This window comes from Orcinus orca, chromosome 4 (genome assembly GCF_937001465.1).
Source record: "Orcinus orca chromosome 4, mOrcOrc1.1, whole genome shotgun sequence".
Classification (NCBI taxonomy): Eukaryota; Metazoa; Chordata; class Mammalia; order Artiodactyla; family Delphinidae; genus Orcinus; species Orcinus orca.
The window spans coordinates 109,030,118-109,052,310 of NC_064562.1; positions in this window are offsets into that span (position 1 = coordinate 109,030,118).

The following is a 22,193-nucleotide window of genomic DNA, read 5'->3' on the forward strand; positions in this document are numbered from 1 at the left end:
ACTCTACTACTTCAGTGCCAGATATGTTATCCTATGAGTGAATGTGTCTGAACCTCAGGATCCCCAACAATGTCTTATGGGCTTTTTGAAAAGATTAGAAACAAATCTAAAAGATCTAAGGAATCACTTAGCATGTACCAGTGCTAGATGAATGACAGCCTGTGTGAAACTTTTTCACCTTATGAGAAAATTCGGTCACAGGGAGGCAAATTTTGATCCTGATTTTACCTGGAACCCCAATATGAAAGGTGAAACGTCCAAGGAAAAACAGACCCTGCGTTGGCCTATGTTTCTAGGGATGCTGTTTATTTGACCTTCTCACTCCAGGCACAGGAACTGACTGTAAATAAAACTTGGGTTTAACAAGTATGAGTTTCTTGTTTTAACTATAACTGATTGGATCTCTTTAACTTGGCACTGCATAAGGCTTACAGAAGTTTTCACTAAGGAAAACGTGGCTCCACATGACAGGATTAACTGCTTACAACTCAGTTATGTAATAACGCCCTACTTCTGGTTTGGGCTCTCTGTGTTTTGATGTGTGGCTCAGTGTCATCCACTGATTCACGTCTGTGACACTCACCACATGATCATGCCCCTGTTGTGATGGGGCATGGGTATCAGAGCTATGATAAACTAATATACAGAAGTTCTAAATTCCTACGTCTGCAGAATGTCAGTTTTGGGTTTTGGTGGTGTTGTCATTTCGTTTTTTATTCTTTTAAGGTTTGTATCAGTTACATTGTAGGTATTCAAACCCAACTTGACCCGGTGATTATTAATATATTACTATTTTGAGCTGGAGTTCACTCTATTGCTAGGTAAACACAGCAACTATAAAAATGGTGTTCCCAGTGGGATGCCTACCCTGTGGGCAGTGCTGTACTTGATGCTCTGCTCATTTTAACTCATTTAATCCTCTGAACAATCCTATAAACTATGTGTTTTATTCACAACTTAAAGATGAGGAAACAGGATGGCACAGCTAAGCAAATGAGATGTTCCAAATCACACAGCCCGTGAGAAACAGATCTTGGCTTTGAACCTAGATCCACATGACTGCAAAGTCCATGCACCTCCTTTCTAGCACACAGCTTGCTCCGCAATGGCTCCTATCATTGCTGTGAGGACCATATCTTAAGAGCATGGGCTCTAGAATCAGATGGCTTGATTGGGATCTCAACTTTGCCACTAAATTCAATTGTATGAATGAGTAATAATTATTAAAAATTATTTAATGTATTTAATATTATGAATAACATTAATGCCAATACTTATTAGTAATAATTAATAATAACAGGGGTATCACAATGATTATATGAGTATATGAGTGAAGCAACTTAAGAGTGCCTTGGAGGAAAGCAAAACTAATATAAGTACATACTTTCAGTGAGGTAGTCTCTAAGGTTATTAGGAAAAACGCTTAGGCAATTCTTGTGACTTTGCCAACCTTATATCTATAGTTTTCCTAGTTCTCCTAACAGAGATCCCTTTAGTTAGAACAAATGTAGTTACCTTTATGGTGTTCTGCTTTTTAATTATTCTTTACTCATTTGACCCTGACTTACATAGACAATTATGGTTTAAAATGCAGATCACAGGAAGATTCATTATTACATTTTAGGATATGATGTTAGATTCTATATTGCCTAGCAGGTTCACGTATTCTGTGTGTAAATTGTGTCACATTTGTGGAAATTTGCACTGAACTCTATGTTACGATAGCAAAATCATTACATTTAACTGGAAGAAATATGGCTATGAGGCTACTGATAAATGCCTTTTCCTCTCCTCTCTCAGTTGTAGTCAGTTAGGATCACACAGTAAGCTAAATCAAAACTAAAACATAGTGCAACTCTATTACTGACAAAACTGTTTGGAGAATTGGGCAGAACTTCCCTGGTCCCTCTCATAACCTAGGATTTCAGACCAGAATTCACCCAGAGTTTTCCACCCAATAGCAAGAAGAGAAGAAGAAGGAAGAAATATGCAGACTTTTATCCATACAGAAAAGGATGACTTTGCTATATAGCCTGCGGTGGGCATAGAAGAGCAAGGTCATCCATGGACACTAATCTTTATCCCCAAACAATAAAAAATTGATGTAGCAGATGTTAAGTTCTCCCTAATGTTCCAAGTCAAATGCCACTCTTCCTCAAATAGGGGCCAAAGTGATTCAGCCACAGCATGTTCTCTGATCTTGTCTCTTATTGGTCTCGCCCTCATCCACAACATTGTCTCAAAGACAGTTCTTGATCAAGTCCTTTGTACTTGTTCCTGTTTCCAGAAACATTTCGCCACCTGGTCTTTGACATAATTCACTCCTTCCTGTCATGCTCATCTCAGTTCAAAGGTCACCACCTTGGAAAGTCCTTCGATAACCCCCAAAATATAAAGGCTCTCTCTGTTATCTCTGTTATATAATCCTGTTTTAATTTATTTATAATATCCAAAATAATTTTGTCTATTTTTTATTGAATAGTTTATCCTACTGGCTGGGGTGGACTCTGTTTTCTGTAAAGGGCCAGATAGTAAATACGTTAGGCTTTGAGGTCCATAGGGTCTCTGTGGCACCTCTTCAACTCTATCACTGTAATGCAAAAGTAGCTACAAGCAAAACATAAATGAGTTAGCACAGCTCTGTTCCAATAAAACTTTATTTTCAAGAACAGGCAGCAGGTCAGATTTGACTGAGGCCATAGTTCTCTGACCCCTGTATTAGAACATTAACTCCATGAACATAGACTTTACCTGTCTTGCTCACCACTCTCTCCTCTTCATGTTGAACAGTCTCTGGAATATAGCAGGTTTTAAATAAATATTGCCGTGTGAATAAATGCACCCATGCTGAAGTCTGGCAAAGAATCTTCTCATGAAAGACTAGAAGGACAGGGAGAAGGGAAATAGATTTTCCCCTAATAAGGTCTAAAATAAAATGTTATATATGTAATAGATAATAAATATCTTTGAAATTGAATTAAATTGATTTTTTTTGTATTTCATCTTTATAGAAACCTCCTGTTGCATCTCACTTACCAGAAAAATCACTGAATCAAAAGATTTCATTTGAAAAAATTAATTTACTTTGAGAAGTAAGCCAAAGTGATTTAGGGCTTTAGAGAGAGTAATCAAATTGGATAACTAAAGCAACTAAGATTGGCTTTACAGCCATCCCTGTTGGAATGCAATTGTTGAGGAAAAAGAGGGATAATCAAGAGCAGAAACTGAATCCAGTCGCTGCTCTATCATTAATTTTTTTCTGTGACTTCCAGGAATGGCATTTTAATCTCTGAGCCTCAGTTTTCTCATCATGGGATCACCTAGTAATAACAAGAGCACACATGTATTGAGCACCTACTGGACAATGGGCATTGTTTTACCAGTGCTTTACACATATTATCCTACAATCACTCTATGAAGGCAGAGACTCCATTTTACAGATGAGGAAACTGAGGCACAGGAAGCTTGAGGAAATGAAAAGTGGCAGAACTGAGATAATAATGTAGGTCTTAAGATTCTGGATCCATGTCCTTAACCCTACACTGAGCTGCCTGATATCCAAGCCCACAGTGAAATGAGGATAGTCCTTGGTAAATGTATTTCAAACATTTCAATGTTTTTCTTGAAATCTTTTTGGCATTCTATAAGATCATCTTAATGTGACTCTCTCAAGTTTTGAGCTGCCAGGGCAGCAACTAGCAGAAAGTAAAAGCTATTACAATATGGGGAAGTGTTATGCAGCATGTGAAAACAAAGTGTTTATCCAGGACAACAAAATGCCAGATATACTGGAATCTAGTTGTTGAATTTTCAACTGGATTTTGAAATTTGGGGAATGGAGGTGAACTTTTGCATTCTGCATGCATTTTACAGGTAAAGAAAACAAAACCTGAGGAAAATTCATTTCTCAAGATCTCTCAGATGGATAGTTTCAGAATTGGAACTCAAGTTCTGATAGCCTGACTCCTAGCATAGGGTCCTTTACAAAGCCAAAAAGCAAGTTCCAGCTCTAAGATAGAGCAATAATGGAGGTATCCACCACTCAATATAATTTTAGCATTAATAATGCTGTGTGTGTGTGTGTGTGTGTGTGTGTGTGTGTGTGTGTGTGTAATGTAAGAGAGAACAAGGGAGCACAAGCAGGAGTCTTCAGGTTGAAAATGAACAGTGTGATAAAGACCATGCTAGTCATTTCACATGGATTGTGTCATCCCCATAATCATGCTGTGAGTAGATATTTTTGTCATTATAATCACTTTATAAGTGAGAAAACTCAGCTAAGAGAGATTAGATAATTTGGTCAAAGACACGTAGCTTGTAATTGTGGAGAAGTAATTTAAACTCCGGCAATGTGGAACCCATATTCTTAATATCCATGCCAAAATACATTTTAAAAGGTGATGAGCCTTTCCCTTAGAAACCAGTGTTATTGTCTGAGGTTCTCATTGTTGCCTCTAATCATTTTGGATCATAGACTAATCTAGAAAAACCTTCTGTGTGTAGAGAGATACTAAGATGATGACAGTTTTATTTTGTTCCCCAGACAGGCTTTGAAAAATGTTCACTATGTGGCTCTCCTCAGTATGTTTTGTGATTAAATACATTTGGAAAATGCTGACTTAAACCAAGCTAAACATGTTTTGTTGGTTTGCTTTTGTTTGCTTGTGGGAATTCTCATAACCCAAGTATTCTAAAAACTTTGTGAATCTGGTAGAGGAGACTTAGTACCTGATATTTCCTAAATTTATTTGCCCATGGAGCACCTCCAATCCACACTTTAAAAAATATCTTTTAAAATCTTCCTGAATTAATGTTCAATATTTATTTCACTTTAAAATTTAATATAGAAAATTTAGAAAATGAGCTACCAGAATGACTCTCATCATTTTATACAATCCTGAAGATTGATATACAGGACTTGAAAGTGAGAAAAGCAGAAAGAAGGATAAGAAAAGGTTTGAAACAAGAAGGTACGGTTGGTCAGAGGAAATTATAGAATTCTGTCAAATGTGGCACCCAGCACACATTAGGCAAAAGAGAGGTAGGCACAGTCAGAGAAAGGGATGGGGACGGCATCAAATAAGCAGTCGGGGAGACCCAAGGCTTACAGCAGTGGCTCTACTCGTAGTTAATGTATTGCACTCTGAACTTTTCCTAGGTGTGGTGTCAGATTTCAATCAATAAATAAAAGTGATTTTACTCAACTGAAGATGCTTATTATTACCTGTCATATTAGTCTTGCTGGCCCAGGAAGCCAAGAGCAGAGTGAGATACACCTTTGTTGTGAGTTGAACTGTGTCCTTCAAAAAGATATGTTCAACTCTTCATTCCTGTTACCTGTGAATATGACCTTATTTGGAAACAGGATCTTTGAAGATATGATCAATTTAAGATGAGGTCATCCTAGATTAGGTTGAGTCCTGATCTAATGACTGGTATCCTTATGAGAAGAGGGATATTTGGACAGAGATATACCAGGAGAAAGCCATGTGATGATGGAGGCAGAGACTGCAGAGATGAATTTATCAACAGGGAACTCCAAGGATTGCCAGCAACCACCGGAAGCTAGGAAATGGCAAGAAAGAATCCTTCCCTAGAGCTCTGCCAACTCCTTGATTTTGGACTTTTGGCCTCCAGAATTGTAGGAGAATAATTGTTTCTTGTTTCAAGCCACCAAGTTAGAGGTACTTTGTTTTGGAGGCCCTAGAAAACTAAAACACCTTGATTCTGATTATAAGCATAAAGGAGATCATAATTCTCAAGGAGCACCACAAATGTCCACGTACAGACTAGAGCTTTGCCCTTTGTGAATATAAGATTTTAATGTCCAGACAACAAAATTACATTCTCTCCACAAGAAGTGATACAGGCTAAAAATGAACAAGTAAGTAGCACAATAGCTACAAGGGCAATTTAATCTAAAATCATTGCCAAAATTTCTAGTACTTGAAAGCTTACCATAAATGCAAAAAACAGGCGAGAATCATTGAGGGATGTCAAGTACAGCCATATTTCTATAACATTCTGAAGCAACAATGAACAACATAAGTGAATTAAGAATTAAATGCTAAGAATTGTGACTCTAAGTCCTGCAGAAATGCAGACCAATGACTGATGGTGTTTTTATGGACATAATGCAACATGTGAGGTTGGCGCAGTGAGGTTATTGACCTGATGTGGTAGACAGTACCTATGGGTAACTAATAGGGAATATTACCATTTTCACTTTTTGTTAATTTAGTTTTCGTAGGTAGGATTTCCTGGGAAACAGATATTGAGACTGAAATTTGCATGAAGGAGATGTACCGGTGAGTGCTATAGGGAACAACACCTGTGAGGGTAAGAGATGCAGGGTTGGCTAAGGAAGAAGTTGAACTGCAGTGCAGTTGATCTAGGATGGTCTTCAGCATTGTCCTCCCCTGAGAAAAAGGTACTGGGGCCTTTCTACCTCTGCCTGAGTCAACCGGGTATTGGATATAGGCTGCCACAGTGATGGAGATGTAGCCTTGGTAAGGAGGCTCTTTTTGACTAAACACTGTTACTGAAGAGGGACTCAGCTGACAGCAATGGTTACCACCACTCAAAGCAGCTAAAAATGAGTCCCTCAATCCAGCAGGCAGCATCTCGTTGGCACTCTTTCCTTCTTCCATAAGGAGTTTGGGCCTTCTTACAAGAAGTTACAGACAACAAAAGAAAGCAATGCAATTAGAAATGAAAAAAAATCAACATCAAAAAATATTGCTAATGTAAGTTTGCCAATATGTGTAGATGTCAATGCAATTGAAGAATATGTCACTGATCTTCCTGGTAGTCAGGGTAAAAAGGGAAACAGGATGTATCATATCCTTATTCTTATCAAAGAGGAGGAAGCAAATCAATTCCTTACAGGAAGCAAAGCTTTTTAAAATAATACTTTATAAAATAAAACTGTGATATAAACCTTATAGGGTAGAACAGAATGACATAAAAAGAATGCCTTCAACAGCATTTTCTTTACAGCACATACAGTAATACATTTTACATAGTTGTTTCTTATAAATATTGGGGGAGGGGGTAACTAAAGATAGAAATCAGTGAAGTTTTTTTTTTTTTTTTCCCCTCAAGGTACCAGATTAATTTAACCCAGTATGCAGAAATCTGGTGCCACACTTAAGTTTGAAGGTTACACCTTACATTTGTAGAGGAATCCATCCACCTCATGGCCTTTAGAGGATTATTGCTAAATAACTTTTCCTCTGAGCAAACATTTCATGGGAGCAGGCTCCTGAACCTTCTCACCTTCTCAATTCTGTATCTCCAGCACCTGATCCATCCTGGAGACTCAAGTATTTATTGAATGAATGAATGAACAATATGATTTTCTCTCATATTGGTGAGCAGATAGTCCAAGTGTGTGTTTGTGTGTGTGTGTGTGTGTGTGTGTATGAGCTATATGAGCAAGTATGGAGTTTCAAGGGTGATTTCAATACCCATCGGAATATAGACAAGCAGAAGACAGAATAAGAAGGAATAATTTTCAGTGGAACAAAATTAAGTCCTTGAAAAGCAGTCAAAGAGACTTAGACTTGAAGGGATACAACAGGGAGCCTATGAGGTTTCTAAACAGGGTACAAGATAAAAGCATTATCTCAAATGATTTTGGCAATGGAAAAATGAAAAACTAATTTTTCCATCAAGTTGTTTCCAAAAAGGACTGTTTAACTTAACATTTTATTTTTAAACTAAATTTAGTCAAACCAGTTGTTCTTGTGCACAAAATTAATTTTAGCGAACTTCTTTTTTCTAACTACAAAAAAATATTTAGTTTGCAAATATGAATACATAAAAAACAGGAAAAAATTATACCAAATTATCCCTAGATGAACTGATTGCTAACATCTTTTGCACCTTGTTTCTCTGTTTTTTACAGTTGAGCTCAGACTATATAGATAATTAGGTTTTTTGTTTTAACATCTTTATTGGAGTATATTGATTTACAATGGTGTGTTAGTTTCTGCTTTATAACAAAATGAATCAGTTATACATATACTTTGTTACCTCAGTTTTCATTTAAATTATAATATGTATATTTTTCATGTTATTGAAAACTCTTCAGAAACATAATTTTAACAATTTAACAATTCTGTAATATTCACTCACATGATTATACATAATGTATTTAACTATTTCTCTATTGTTGGCTATTTAAGTTGTTTTACATACTGTAATTTTTAGATTGTTGTACTTTAAAAATTAATGCTTCAGTAAGCATCATATATACAGATCTTTATAAATACTTCGGATTATTTCCTTAACAAAATATTTCTAGGAGAGGAACGACTAGTTCAGAAGACATTAATATTTTGATATACATTTCTAAATTGTTTCCAAAAAAGGTTGTATCAACTTGTACTCTCTCCCCTAGCATGTAAGTAAACCAGTATTCTATACATTCATCAGCATGAAGTATTTCTATTATAAAAGCAAAATATCACTGATTTGACAGACAATGAATTATGTTTTGTCATGGCTTTAATTTAAATGTCTTTCATTACTGATGAGTTTGAACATTTTACTCAAATATTATCCATTTTTTTTTACTTTGTAAATTATCTTTTCTCATTTCCTTGGGACTTAACTCAAGCTTTCAGTAGCAATATTTGTGTTGTCAGAGGTCTTATATGAGCTTATTGGATAATAAAGCAATTAATCTATTGCATGTTGTATTTGTTGGATATTTTTATAGAGATAGAAAATAATTTGATTTGTATTATCAATATATGAATTTTTATTTTGTGATTTCTTCCGTTTTATAAAAAGTTAAAATGCTTTTTCATGCCTAGATTTAATGGCAATTTTAGTTGTTGTATATGTTTTAAAAATCTAAATTTTAAAATGTAATTCTTTAATCCATCTCCAATTTCTTTGGGTTGCATGGGGCAAAATGATATATCATCCAGGGGTGATGGTTACAAACAAAGAAAAATCAGATGTCCCGGCCACCATCTGTGCCAAAAGATGGAGTCTAAGCATCACCATTTCTTTACTTACTAACTTATAACCTGAGTCATGAGCTAGTAGATATAATTTTTGAAGTCTTGGTCAAATGTTCTTATCTACCTTTAAAGGAGGCTGGGAGACAATTCCAAATTTTGACTTTAGAGTAACAGAATTTATAATATGGGAAATTCTCCAAACATAACATGGGCATTCAAAAATATTGAATTGGCAAAAATGACAAATATTCCCTATAGAAGAGGGAATAAATTGGCCCTTGTTTCAAATAGCTTGCCAATTGTGCCAGTATAATTTATTAAGTAACCTTTCATTTCTCCATGGATGTGATATACCTTCATTATAGCATATTAAATCATTACATGTAGGAGGACAGGTTTCTGGTTTAGGCACAATTTTTAATAGTACTCTGAGCATTTGGGAAGTTTAATATAAAACATAAAAGCTAGCCAAGAGTCATAGACACACACACACACACACACACACACACACACACACACACACACATACGCTATGGTTCTTTATATATTACAACAGTGACTTTTATTTGTATGCATCTTGCAATTTTAAAGTGTATCTCCATTATTAGGTTATAAGGATATCTCATTTTATTGCTCTTCCCTTTACTGTGCTTCACAGATATTGCATTTTTTTTTACAAATTGAAGATCTGTGGCAACCTTGTGTCAAGCGAGTCTGTTGATGCCATTTTTCCAACAGCATTTGCTCACTTCATGTCTCTGTGTCACTTTTGTCAATTCTTGCAATATTTCAAAATTTGCATTATTATTATATTTGTTACAGTGACACGTGATCAGTAACCTTTGATGTTACTATTGTATGTATTCAGGGTCTCTTAATCCTCAAATAATTTCGTAACACCCAAAGCCCATACTCTTCATCTCTGATGTCAGTGTTAACTCCACTTTACAAATGACGAAAGGAAAGAAAACCTTATCTAACTAATTTTGTAGATGCATTGAATAATACACACAGATGAGAAATTCTATCAGTTGCCATCTTCCAATGTTGAAGACGACTATGTGTGTGCTTTGGTGATAGCTCTTTTCCCCTAGACAGTTGGCATTCTGTGCCTCGGACGGGATGTGGAATGATCATTCTCATGATTACAGAATCACTTAGTGCATTCCTCCAATTTCCACCAAGATTACACTATCAGAAAACCAGATGAAATCTTCAGCCCTTAAGAAGTTTACCAAGTATTTTCTCATAAAGATATTTTATTTAGTTCTTACATTCTAGCCTTGAGGGTATAATAAGCCCAACATGTAAGTTCCCTTATGGTTCCAATTACAGAAGTTATGTTGGAAAAGGGAGTTCAACGCAGAAATTAAAAGATTGCACATTATATTGGGTTTTGAATGGGGCACATTAAAAGGTTAGTTTTAATGTGGGAATTTAAAGACCAAATTGTCTTACCTGTGGAATAAGAATCCCCATATATAGCTGTAGAATAATAATTCCAATCTACAGTACACCTAAAAAGCATGAGGCACCGTCTTAGGTTCTTTTCAACTCTGAAGAATAAGTAGTATTATTCCCAGCGTTAAAGATAAGGAAAAACATGGAGTTTTTTTTTTTTGGAAACCCAGATGCCCACCTTCAAAGCCCATACTTTTCCCACGATTTAAGAGGTCAAAGAGGTGAATGTTTTAGCATCCCCTCATCTCTCATCCCTTTCCCCATATTTTTGGTACTGGTGGGTCTACCTTGAGGATCAGTGTGGGAGTCAGGCTTCTTTGTAAGATCTCAGGGACCAGGAAGCCAGTGATTCCTGACCTTAAATATTGCAGTACAGCAGTACTAAAATTCCAATTTTTATATGAGTTTTATTATTAGAAGTGAACATGCTGGTAACTTACAAGTTTATTAGAAATATAAGATGTAGTTGGAGAAAATAAAAATATTGGCAAAAATGTTCTCAAAAGTCCTATTATTTTCCAGAGAGTATTTCCCAAATTTTATTAATTATATGTAATTATAAAGATAAAAACTAAAAGATGATTTTAGCAATGGGTCACTGGCAACAAATGTGTGTTATAGATGCTTCAGTTGCTTCATTCCAAGCCATAACCCACAGTTCACAGGCACCCAATCAGAACAACACACATAGTAGCAGATATAGCAGCAACCCTCAGGCCAGCCAGCAGACTTTTCTACCCTCTGAGAACATCATAGGAAAAAAAAATAGAGAAATTGACACGATATGGAAAGTCATTGATACACCAGGGACTACAGCCTTTTCCTTGCTCTACTCACAAAACTTCCCCTTCTTCCCTGATCCCTGAGAAGGGCTACACTATTTTCAGGCCACATGGGCAATGTGGATGATGCTCATGAAAGATTACTCTGGAAGAGAGATAGAAGAAAGCAAGTCTTAGAAATCTGAAGATGTCAGAGTATAGGAAAGAAAGGAAATTTTCAAAGAGAAGCTTTAGAGTATGGGATCCCCTTAATTATTCGACAGGTATGAATCAAGACTAAACTATATAGTTGGTCCAAGTGACAACATTTTGGGGAATGAATGAAGCATGGAGGGTCATGGTTTTATAAATACAAAAGGCAAAACTAGCTTAATTCCCACTAGATTAAATATTTATGTATTTTTTAAAATATAAATTGGCAAAAGAATTAAAATTCCTACAATGCTATTGATTGGCAATTTTTTAAAGCAATGACATATCTGCGAGTTTGTTACTGTCACTTATGTTACCTTTTGTGAGTTATTGACTTTAGCTGAAGCACTGAAGCTGAATAATGATTATCATGCTGCTGTTTAATGTGATCAAGTGATTTACCTATTGCAGTTCCTAAATAGAATGTTTAAAATTTAATTTTTTTAAAAAAATTTAAATGCTTAATATTTTAAAATAAAATTAGTATTAAAATTATCATTTGAATATTTTGTAGTTTACATATTTTAAATACAGTTTTCCCCACTAAATGAAAGCTCAAGTGTTAAAAAAACAGGAGTTTAATCATTAATAATTAACCAGCACAGTGTCTATGCCCAATTTGTTTTTAGTGAAATTGGTTTGTAAAGGTCACATATATATTGCCAAAATTCTCTCCTTGACCCAATTCTAATCTTCTATTCTTCTTAATCTTCTTCTCAACTTGGCCTTGACTCTTAGGCTTTCTTTGTCTTTGATTGCCTGATTTTAATAAGAATCCTACTAAGTCAGTTAAGCAGAATCCCCCATCCTCAATATCTGATCACCCTCTATACCCTATAGGATCCTTCATCCTCCATCATCCATCAGGTGATGTCCGATTACCTTGGTCTGGCTTCGGCAAGAATCACGTTGGGTTGGTTTAACCAAGATCTTCCTGACTCCTGATGTTTCCTCTTAGTACTTGTCCCTCCACTAAACCTCACCCTGCTCCTTGGCTGTAAATTCCCACTCTTCCTTATTTTCAGAGTTGAGCCAATTTCTCTCGCCTACTGCAAAACTCCACTGCAGTGTTTCCTACACCTACCATGACAGTCCCAAATAAAGTTCACTTTACAGTTCTTTATCAAGTGTAATGAATAATTGTTTCTTTAACAACATTAATTAATTAGAATTCATATTAGTGTCAACTATAGTAATAACAACTTAAAATTTAAATCACTTTTAGATATGTTTTTCCTTTTTCTGTCATATGCCTTTTAATTGATTTGTAGGTTGCTTTAGTTGAGCTTACTTCCATTTATAGAAGTTACAAACTTTCAAGAAAACTAACAGCTTCAAATTATGGGTAGTATCTTCCTGAATCCAGCTACATGAAGCTACCTCAGCTAATTCACATCTCTTAAACACGAACATATTGCTTCTACAGTTGATTTTGGAATCCAAAAACAGTACAATTTGTGGATATGATGAATGAAAGAAGTTTATTGGTGGTCAATATGACACCTCGATCTCAAATAAAGTTTTCAAACTGATAGGAATAAGTGCAAGCAACACACTGGGAAATACGCCATCTATTAATACAAGCTGACCTATGAGAATTAAAATATTTTCTTTGAAATTATATTTATGATGCAAATTGTAAGTATGGAAAATTCCCTGCCAGATCATGCACTGAGAGTATGTTATGGATCCACATCCCCAAAACACAGAACTTTTAAAAAAAATTTCATTGACGTATAGTCGATTTACAATGTGTTAATTTCTGCGGTACAGCAAAGTGATTCAGTTATACATATATATATTCTTTTTTCATATTCTTTTCCATTATGGTTTACCACAGGATATTGATTATAGCTCCCAGTGCTATACAGTAAGTAGGGCCTTGTTGTTTGTCCATCCTATATATAAATAGTTTGCATCTGCTAATCCCAAACTCCCAGTCTTTCCCTACCCCACACCCCTCCCCCTTGGCAGCCACAAGCCTGTTCTCTATGTCTTGAGTCTGTTTCTGTTTTGTTGATAAGTTCATTTGTGTCATATCTTAGATTCCACATATAAGTGATATCATATAGTATTTGTCTTTCTCTTTCTGACGTACTTCACTTAGTAAAATAATTCGTAGGTCCATCCATGTTGCTGCAAATGGCATTATTTCATTCTTTTTTATGGTTGAGTAATATTTCATCATATATATCTATATCTATATCTGTATATATATATATTTATATATACCACATCTTCTGTATCCATTCACCTGTCGATGGACATTTAGGTTGTTTCCATGTCTTGGCTATTGTGAATAGTGCTGCTATGAACATAGGGGTGCATGTATCTTTTCAAATTACAGTCCAAGACATAGAACTTCACTGTGTAGATGCATTAGATGAGTTCAAACTACAAGTAGAGCTTCTTTCTCTACGCAAATAGCAAGTTTAATCACACATTACTAAATATCCATTGAGAATTTCTGTCAGTCATTGCACTAGTTATGGAGGTAGAAGAGGTAACAAAGCTCTTGCCTCAAGGATTTACCATCCCAGCAGGGAAGACAAACAATATGTAGTTATAATGCAGTTGCATTATGAAAGCATTTCTGGGTCAGAACTAGGTCCTCTGGATCTTGAAGAGTGCATCATTGTCAATAAACATATTTTTCCCAATTATATGTTGCTGCTCCAGACTGATTGTATTACAGCCTCAGCCAAACAGTTCAAAGCTTAACCGAAAAATCTAAAGCAACTTGAGAACTGTCACAAATTTTAGGTAGGGAAGCAAAGCAGAATTTTTACACATTTCTATCATTTTGTTTTCATCTTTAGTCAAGTTTTAAAGAAATATGTATTGAATATCTAGCATAGCACTATGCTTAATGATGAAGGGAATATAAACGATATAAATGATAGGAATTCAGACACGTTAGAATCACTTTTTAAGGACTTACTTTGAGAGAAAACAGGTGAAGTTATTAGCAAATGAACAAGAAGACATCTGTTTTTACGAAAAGAATTTCTGGGGAAAGTGTAGAAAAACACAGAAGGGGCTAAATATGTTTAGGAAAAAGGTTTTTTTGTGGAACAAAGTTTGCAAGTTTGCCAGGGGATGGGGAGGTTGTCTTTACAGAGGGACGTGCCAGAACTTTCAGTATGCTGGTGATACTGCAAATTTCAAAGAAGGTGCATAACATGAAAAGTTGTCCATAAGCACTTGGGGAAAAAAAAATCTATGTTAATAGATAATCAAGAGTTACACTTTGGGAAAGTCAAAATCAAGATAAAAAGTCAACGTCAAAAATCATGCTAGAAAATACTATTAAATAAAGGCATTTTGGAACCAAAAACATAGCCTTATTCCAACTTTCTTCTATTTTTTACAACATTTATTTATTTATTTGGCCGTGTTGGGTCTTAGTTGGCATGCGGGATCTTCGTTGCCGTGTGTGGGATTTTTACTTGAGGCATGTGAACTCTTAGTTGCAGCATGTGGGATCTAGTTCTCTGACCAGGCATTGAACCTGGGCCCCCTGCATTGGGAGTATGGAGCCTTAGCCACTGGACCACCAGGGAACTCTTTCTATTTTAAGACACCAAATTAAAGCACAAATTCCTTCCTTGACAAAACTTGGAACAAATTCCTTAGCCTGGGAGATTTTCCCCTCAAATATGAAGAAATATGTGTTAGCTATTTTTGAGTAGTAGGAAATGTAAAAAAATGTATATTTTTGAGAATTGCAACCTTTTTGTCCTTGAATAACTCAAAATTTCTTTGTTCTTCTGAATCAGATTTAGCAAGTAATTCATGCTTAATGAGAACCAGTTGCATCAGATTCTATTTTGTTAAAATGCATTAAAAAATACATAGGAAGGCAGATAATCTGAATGTTCTTTCTAATGACACTAACCTCATGAATGTTGTTGAAGAATGTCTAATGGGCTGAAAAACCTGTTTTGCTAATTTCCAGAAAGTCCTTAGGGCTTAATTTGCTCTCCAAGCTTGGTTCAATAATATATCTGAAGCAAATAGGAGGTTTGAATCAAAGATCAGCAGCGTAGCAGTAAAGTTCTCTAAGAGAGACTAATAAGATGATTGCACAAACATCAACTCACTTCTTAGCTGATTGGCCATGCTCTAACTGCTGAGTGGAATGCTGAGTCCTACCAGAATTCTATTCTGGAAGCAAAAGTCTCACTCCTAAATCCTCACAAAGCAGGCAAATTATAGGCAGAAATTAATCAGTCACAGCAAATGCAACAGCAAGTGAGACACAAAGGATCAGACTCTTTTAGTCTGGTCATGTGTGATGGTGAGCAGGAGGGATAAGAAGGAGGAAGACATGCTTAATACCAGTGCAGAAGTATTCTGAGTGATCATTGAAGATCTGGGGTAATTTAGGGTTGTGCCAGCTTCTTTTTCACTTACCACTCGAATTCCAGAAGTTTTTTCTTTATCTCTATGTGAAGTCCAAAGTTTGTCAGAAGTGCTGATTCAGGGATCCAGGCTCCGACCATCTTTTTTGCTGCACCGTCTTCACTAATGGAGTCCCATGAATATCTGCAAAAAGCCATCAGAAATATCAGGGGTGATATTTTAATAAACCAAACCTTGAAGTGATGCACTTCATTTCTTCTCACATTAACTAAACACATGGCTACATCTCACTGCAAGAAAGACGGCATCATAGTCTACGAGTGTGTCCAGAAAGAAGAAGACATTGATCTGTGCAAAAATTGAGGGAAAGCACATATTTTGGAGAGAAATAGCCCTGGATTCTAATCCCAGGTCTGTGATCTGCTGAGAAGCAATGGACAAGTTACTTAACCTACCTGAGAACTGACATGCTCATGTTCCCCTTCCAATTCTCTAGTCTCTATGTCAAATTACACAGTATTTTCCAACCGGGAGCGAAGTGTGTACAGCAGCTCAGCTTATCTGCAGTGTTTAAGAAAAATAACAGGGGCTTCCCTGGTGGTGCAGTGGTTGAGAGTCCGCCTGCAGATGCAGGGGACACGGGTTCGTGCCCTGGTCCGGGAAGATCCCACATGCCACGGAGCGGCTGGGCCCGTGAGCCATGGCCACTGAGCCTGCGCGTCCGGAGCCTGTGCTCCGTAACGGGAGAGGCCACAAGAGTGAAAGGCCCGCGTACCGCCAAAAAAAAAAGAAAAGTAACATTAATACCTAAATAAATAGAACAAAGCTGCATAAACCAGAAGACAAAGTGGAAGCAGAAAGAGAAGGAGAAACAGCAAAACCATCCCCTACCATCAAACTATGGATATATTCCACCTTCATTTTCTTATCATAAATTTTTTATGCAAAGCCCAGCAATCTAGCCTTTTTATCACTCAATGCAACACTGAATCTCTATATTGATACAATGGTTTCCAAAGTTTAGTGTGCATCAGAATAATCTAGAGAACTTGATTAAATGCCAGGTCCCCTCCAAGTATTTCTGATTCAGTATGTGTGGGGAATGATGAATGATCAGAGAATTCACATCACCAACTAATGTATAAGTGAAGCTGATTCTGCTGGTCCAGGCCATACTTTGAGAACCACTCACCAGTACATGATCCTCAAACTTAACTAAATGTTTGAATTAACTTGGGAGTTTTGTAGAATGCCAGCCTTCTCAGGCTAATTACATCAGAATATTTGGGGGTGAAACCCAGGCACAGGTATTTTTTAAAGTTCCCCAGATTGAGAACCACTATTCAAACAGGACACAGATGGTTTTCTTTTTGCTATCTTTAGGAAAGGATTTCTTAATCATAGCTCCAAAGATATGGTTTGGATCTTCTAGGTTTGCCTTGGAGTCATTCCTTGGTGCATAGCAGGCTCTTCTTCACTTAAAGGTAGCTGAATTTCTTACTGAAGTAGAAGTTGATTTCCTTAACCTCTCTACTGTAATGAGTAATACTGACATCAATTCTTTGAAGCACATCTCTCATTTCACAATTTGCATACTGAGTTTTCCTATTTCTTACCAGATACTGACTGTTCAATTTGCTTATTTGTTTGTTGACTTTGCTAGTTTTTTCTCCTACACTAAACTCCAAGGGTTGTTCTTGGTCTCATGTATTATTTTCTCCACATTAGAATTTCAGTCATATCCTTCCTCCATACAAGTGATGTTAACATGTTCCTGACCTTCCAGTGACACCCTGAAATTAGAAGGGGACTAGACTCCTCTCCCACAAATCACTCCAATCTTTACCTTGTGAAGGTAACTCTTAGGAGTTGTCACCCTGGGAAGCAAAAGTGTAACTGGACATAGTTAATAATAGCAAAAATCCAATATTTATTGAGCACAAGGTAGTGTGCTACGGCCGTCACATGGATCACTTTAGCTATTTTTTTTACAAGAAATTTTGTTCAGATACCTTTTTATCCCTATTTTACGGATGAGGAAAGCAAAGCACAGGGAGGTTAGATAACTAATCCAAGGTCATGCAGCTGGTGAAGGGCATAGAAAGACTTCCAAAGAGTTACTCTGGCTTTAGAAATCAAGATCTAAAAATTCTATTATGGAAAGAATGGTACAGAATAAAAACTACCTACATGGGCATGGAAAATGATACTCAGATTCAATATAACTGAACAAAGGTATTGAATTAATGAGGCTCAAATGGAAGAATAAATGAAAAGCCCATTGCAGATGTTCATGGAAAAGGAGGGGCAGGAAATATCACATGTGTCAAGAAAACTTGGAAGGAGGAGGGAAAGATGGTTGTGGTCCTTGAGTTTGTCAGTGAAAAGAATCCATGGGTGTTTCCCATGGAACTGACGTAGGAAAACAGGAGACAGAGAACCGGTTTGTGACCTTCTTGGTATCTTTCCAATAAGTTGGTCTGTAAAGACAGAGGAAACCTAGCATGAGGAAGGTAGATATTATATGAATACTGGTTTGTTAGAGGTTCAGAAAGAGTCTGAGGCAAAAAGCTAGAATAGAGATGCATCTGCACCCAGATCAAGGGAACTACAGTCAGAGGAGTCAAAGAGGGCCCTGACAAAAGGCAAAAATGTGACCCTATGATAAAGAAAGATATAGCTTTAAACCTAAGACAGGACCAGAGAACACAAAGCCAGTTACATGAGAACAAGTTCAAGTTGTCCTTTCTTATATGTTACCACTCCTCCACCTGCTTCCTTTAAACTTAGACTCTTGGAATCTCAGAAGCAAACAAATGGGAGTGAATGAGGAGAAGCAGGCAAAGAAATAAGATAGTAGCCAACCATTACAGACTTACACCCGGAAGCATGTTAGAGTTTGAGGAGGGGAGAAGATTCACATGAAGCCATATTCAGAATTTTGATTAATAATTTACATTAGACACCAAATTTCTGAATTAGGATAGTGTTTATTTCTTAAAGTGACTATTAGACTGTGTTTTATCTAATATTGAGCAAAAACATGGAGGAATACCAAAATAGAGATGTGTTTTGAATAAGCTATGAGTTGTGCTTATTTAATATACTGTTCACACATGTATAACAAAGGTCTCAGGTGATATTTTCATTATGTTCACCCTAAAATTCTTATAAAGTTGTATGGAGGAGTTACAGACAAGGTGTACAAGAAATTGTTTTCTATAAGAAAGCGAGAAGGCATCTGGAGTATGGAAACCATAACTCAAGGGAACAGATCGTGAATTTTCAAAGATTTGGTTCAAGGAATGTGATGCCACATTGGATAGGAGGAATGTCTCAGTGTATCCACTTGATTCTGTCACTTTGATTGCCATTCAATGTACCATGAGCACTGTTATGAGTAATCAGTAATAAGTAACATGGTGGGTACCAGGATCCATGGGGTATACTAGTCACGTTTGGGAAACAGACGCTGCTCTAGGGATTTCAAGAAGGAAAGGAATGAATACACAGAATTTGGTGCCAATAACACTGTTAGAAGGGCTGAAGGAACCAAGATCAGGGAAGGCGGACACTAGCTCTCAGGCTGACCAGCCCAGCTTTCTGAGAATCAGCAAGTTTCAACCAAGTCAGGAACTCCAGGAAACCACTGTCAAATAGTCACTGCTTCCTAGAGCAATGAGGCAGGTGACTTTAAAGATGTTTCCAGAGACTATTGCTGATACTGAACCTCACATCTGCTAAAGCTCAGGTGCTTCCTGCCATTGACAAAGAAGTATGGCTTCTGCTTCCTTCCTCCTTCCTACACTAATGCAATGCATTTCTTAGATGAAAGCAAACCAGAAACATAGTAAGAAATACTAGGAAACGTAGCTTCTGGTCTTTTAGCCTCTGAGACACCAAAGAGAGTGTAAGAGGGACACTGAGAAAGGTTCGGAGGACCATCATGCCATCAAGCATATGATGTATCCCAATGTAGGAGATTATACATTGGTTTATATCAATCAATATTTTCAAATAAAATAATAAAAATAAATATATCTGTTTGCAATAGTGATCCTGAAAAGAATCCATGTTTGATTATTCTAAAGCAGATCTGGGGTTCTCCAGACATGGCAGCTGCTCCTTTTTCCCTCTGCAATGTCCTCTGAGTATGCATCTGTCATACACACAAAATCAGACACATGGAAGCAGGTTCAGGGGACCTTGTACAAAAACATGTAAACCTACACAAGCCCAGAAACAGGCAAACGCACATGCTCCACCCTGATTCTGATCACAGGCAAACTCTCTACTGACCAGAATGGACATGGCCTTAAGTCAAACCCATGCCCTTCAGCACCATAAAGGTATTAGAGTTTAATAAGCAAAACCAAAATTTCCAAGGAAAATCTAACCTTAATCTTTCCTTCGGTATCAATTTTGTCTGAGGTTTAGGGAATCTACTCAGTGAAACATTTACTTCAAAACCTGTGTATAGCATGTTTTTTCTCTTAGATGATAATAAAACCTAATAACTTGAAATTCAGGATTACAGTGGATGTAAAAAACAATTAAGCAAGTTTTGTATTGTTGATCCTGCCATCTCCATTCTACCACTTCCTCTCACCCCCAATTAACCCTCCTCCCGGCCACCTAGGTTGATATTTCTAAAATTTAGATCTCATCGTGTGTCTCATTTGTTCAAAAGGCTTCAAAGGTCCCCATAGCATTTAAAAAATCAACTCTAACAATATCTATGAGACTTTTTATCATCGAGTTCCCATCAGTTTCTCTAGCCTCAATTCTTACCATGCTCTTCAATTTCGATTTTAAATGGATCAATTTATCTCTGCCTATAAATACTTCTGTGAGGGTTAAATGAGATGATGTGAGTAAAGCACATAGACAATAGCTGGCACATAGTAGATGATTAATAAGTGATCTCCAAATACATCCTTTATGATGTATGCAGACAGGTGTTTTAGCCTTCTTCAACATTCATAGGTATGCCCTGAGGAAAGCAGACGAGGTTTTAACGTCTCCATTTTTTAAAATAAGAAACTGAAGCTCAGGAAGTTTATGTGGCTTGCTAAAATCCTACAGCTCATAAGTGGAGGAGGTAATACATAAATTCACTTCTGACTACAAGTGCGTGCGTGCCTTACTACCCTGTACTCCTTCCCCTATAGATTTATGAAAAATTGCATTTAGGAAGAGATTGTTCTTAGACCCACTACCAGTGCCTGTGCCAGACATTTGCTCATTTTCTCTCAGATCCATTTCTCTCAGATCCATTCAGTGGGCTGACCCTGCAAACTTTTCCCAAGCTGCCCTAACTACAGGCTTCTGACTAAGCGCAGTGAATGGGAGGCACTGGTGGAGACTGAAGGCAGGAGGGAGGGAGAATCTAGACTACTTCTTATTGTCTCTTTCTTGTGTCTGGGAGTGGCTACATCTCCTCTTTGGTCCCAGGCAACTCCCACTGATGTCCAAGATCCCAGTGGGCACCTTTGGCTCCCAAGCCACCTTCTCACATTGTTTAACCTGTACCAGGAAAGGGTGGCTGTACTTCCTACTACTGGTGAATCTTGGATTGCTTCTTGGTCCCCTTTATGGCCTTTCAGCTTTTCTAAAACCTGTGTATTAATTCTCTCCTGTTGAGCCATAGTATCGGTTTCCCTAACTAGACAATAATTTATAGAATAGCCATACAAATAACTTACATATTTCAATTCAATTGGAAGATTGGAATGATAGCCTTCATTTAAATCAACTCATAACATTAAACATCCAAATGTTGTTTATTGCCTGGGGCAGACAATATCCACTCTCCTCTTCTCCACCCTAACAGAACTTGGATTTGTTGGATGTGACAATTTATGCAACAAAAACTATGCATTTCCAAGGTTCACTTTCAGATGGAAGTGGCCACGTGATTAAATTCTAGCTAATGAGATATATGCAGAAGTAGTTAGTCGGCTTTTGGAGAAACTGGCTAAAAATCACTCAATTGTCATGTAATTGTTTCCGTTCACTCTTCCTGCCTCTTCCTGCCTAGGATGCAGACATGACGACTGGAGCTAAGGACTCACCTTGTGACCATGAGAACATCTGGAGGATATCATTTATTAAGGGTGAAGAACAAAACTATATCAATAGAAAACTCTGGCTCGTTGAAGACACATGTGGATCACACGTACCAACATGGGACCACCTATGTCCTCATATTATAGAAGAATCACAATTTTCGAGATGCCAGGATTACCCAATACCAAATGCAATTTCAAACTGATATAAGGCTAAGCTTCACTATTCTTCCGTTTACTTATTCTTTTGTTCATTCATTCCTGCTATGTGTCAGATACCATACCCCAACACGGGTATAAAAAAATAGATAATGCAGAGCTCTTGCCTTTAAGGTCACAGCAAGGTGAGC